At 43.9% G+C, this 2,980-nt stretch overlaps 1 non-coding gene across 1 annotated transcript; it reads right to left on the reverse strand.

Annotated features, from left to right (window-relative positions):
* Nucleotides 1–2,036: 2,036 nt before the first annotated feature.
* Nucleotides 2,037–2,175, reverse strand: LOC148109298 (U4 spliceosomal RNA). Its single transcript, XR_015726191.1, has one exon. It is a non-coding gene; the product is annotated as a U4 spliceosomal RNA (small nuclear RNA).
* Between the last annotated feature and the right edge of the window lie 805 nt (nucleotides 2,176–2,980).

The following is a 2,980-nucleotide window of genomic DNA, read 5'->3' on the forward strand; positions in this document are numbered from 1 at the left end:
AAGCAGGCTCATAGCGGAGGAGCCTGATGTGGGGCTCGATCCCATAACGCCGGGATCACGCCATGAGCCGAAGGCAGACGCTTAACCGCTGTGCCACCCAGGCGCCCCTAAAATAGACCTTTTCTTTAATACTATTTCATAATTAAAAATCTTAACAATGCATATTTATAATGTATCCCTCCAAATTTTGGAGGGGGGAGTTTCACAGAGACTGATATCTGTGACCTGAAAGGATCAAGATGTGTAAATGCAGAAACACAGAGAAAGTAGGGGAAATATGTAAAGACATGAAAAGGAGACAAATTAGTTTGGGGCTAGCTCTTTTACCTTCAGATGGTGTAGAGGCCTGAAAAGCACAAAAATCATATGTGAACTTTATGCTCCAATTCTCTTGAGAAACACTGAAAGGCTCCTTCACACCACATCGTGATAAGCAGAGTTCTAGCATAGACTTGGTTTTGCAACAGCCTGTGAGGAGAGGCGCATGCGTCATTGTTCCCGAAATTTACAAATTTTATGGAGTGTTGCGCAATGTGGATTAAAAGGCACGGGCAAGAGATAAAGCCTTGACCAGTATACCAAGCAGGTACTTGATGTTTAGAATTCTTCACCAATCAGCTCTGTCGCCTGCTGGAAATCACACTTTATAATTTGTAGTAAATTAATGTCCAAAACAGTAAAGGTAAACAGAAGGATTTCAAATTTTGGTGGCTTTAACGTGGCAAAGGTGCCTTCTCAGGTCCATACAGAGGCACGTGAGTTGCGATTTCAGAGACTAACCACTCTCACACTTTCGACATCAATAAAAGGAATTTTATCTAATATTTATGTATTTATTTATTTTGGAGAGTGAGAAAGACAAGAAAGAGAGCCCGAGCAGGAGGGGCAGAGGGAGAGAGAATCTCAAGGAGACATCCTGATGAGCACAGAGCCCGGTCAGAGCTGGGTTTCAGGATCCTGAGATCACCACCTAAGCCTAAAGCAGGAGTCCATCGCCCAACTGACTGCGCAACCCAGGCTCCCCAAAAGGACTTTTATTTTTAATTGCACCGTAGTCCCTTGAATGAAATGGAAAATAAGATTTAATACTGCTGAGTTAATAAAGTAACACCCATCTTCTTTTTCCTAAGGGTGGTTTTTATCTATAGCAAACATTAAAAAAATTTAAATGCTAGTAAACATATAAAATATTCTGAGCTTATATTTTTTGAGCCACTGGGGACAGTAACAGATCATTCAAAACCATATACTTTTAAAATAACAAGACCTTTCCTGGAATTTGTTGCTTCTCAATTGGACAGGCAAACCCCTTATCCAATATAAGCCCGTTTGCTCATCTGTAAGTCTGGAACAGCGGTCCCTCCCTTGCAAGATGACCGTACGAATTCAAAGCAGTAATGAACGGGACAGTGATTTCTGCACCTTAAGGGGACACACACACAGGGCATATTACTGTCAGGGTGGGTTCAGGAAAGGGGCAGCGACATGTCCGAGCTTATATTTGTTTTGGGATTTCTACAACCCAGAGCCTCCTCCTGATGCTTTCTGAATCTAAGGGCTGCAAATGCTAGGCCTTCTCCAACCTTCTATTTTCCCCTTCTTTCTTTCGCTTCTGCATCTGTTCTTAACAAAAGAGGAAATCTTTAAATATCTTTAAGAATAGTTCTGGGTTGCTTAGCAAGCGCCTCTGACCAATTTTGTTGACTGTTAAAACAGCTTGGAGAAGGAAAAAAAATCTAAATTTTGGAATCGATATTATAAAATCGACTGCCTTTCTGAAACTTTGAAAGCTTGCCCGTAACTATTATGGTTGGTAAAGTGCTGACTCACACCTTTTTGTGGAGGAAAGAAGTCCACATGTTCTAAGAGACACAGCTATTAGGTTTTCCCATAAATGTGGGTAGAATCTTTATTGGAAAAAGTAAACAACCCAACTTCCCCCAAATTAGTCATGCCACATGATTGGTCATTTTTACAAGCCTCCAAATACCTTTTCAGAGCTAGTCGAAAGGTAGACATCTGCTCCTGTTTGCATGGCCCGAGAGCAAGGGCAGAGAAGAGACACTTCTGTCCCCCATGCAGGCGAGCAGTAGTAATCTGCTCTTTGTTTTCAATTAGCAGTGATCGCGCCTTGAATAAACCTCATTGGCTGCGATCCTGCAGCGGTGCAAAGCTATAATAGACTCTGGGAAGAGCCATGCACCTGCAGAAGCTGAACGGGGAACCACTTAAGGCAGGTGCTGTGACAGCAGCCACATTTCAGGACACCAGTGGCCAGCTTTGTGGTTTCCAGACGTTCTGGGCTCTCATGGAAAGAAACACAGATCATCTCATTCCAGGCACCAGGTGGGTCAGAGACGCACTTCCGAGTCCAAGAAAGGCAACCAGGTGATGGCATGGATCGTGATGAACATCAGAGGTTTTGAGCGTGTAAAACTCATGGACTTCCATGGCAGAGTTCAGGAATAGCTCTTGCTCTCGGGCAGAAACACGTTTTCTCTCTCAGTGCTTCAATTTCTTAGTTCATCAAATGGGTGGCCCGATACCACCACATTGTAAGGTGTTGTGAAACAGGGGGAAAAAACCCAAAACATTAAATTTTCCAATTTAACATGCATATAAATCCCCTGAGTATCTTGTAGCATTGCAGGTTGAGCCGGGGTGAGAACAGAGATTCTGTTCTGCTCACCAGCTCCCAGGAGATGCTGATTCCGCTCGTGGAGGGCCACACAGTGAGCGGCCCCGGGGACAGCCCCAACGCCAGGCCTTTCGTTGGTGGTGGCTTTGTAGGGCTGGCTGGGCAACCTAATCAGAATACATCGGCAAGACAGTGAATACATTTGAAAGTGAAATATAATGCAAACCCCAAAGCGATTATCAAGAGTCAAACTGGGTTAAATTGTTGCATTAGGAAGACAGGACAGCAGGAGCCGTGTGATGCTTTTCAGTCTCCTTTGTTGTGTTTCCTGCTGCTCTGCAT

The sequence above is a fragment of the Ursus americanus genome, chromosome 11 (assembly GCF_024610735.1).
Source record: "Ursus americanus isolate L20-20 chromosome 11, mUrsAme1.1.p, whole genome shotgun sequence".
Taxonomy (NCBI): domain Eukaryota; kingdom Metazoa; phylum Chordata; class Mammalia; order Carnivora; family Ursidae; genus Ursus; species Ursus americanus.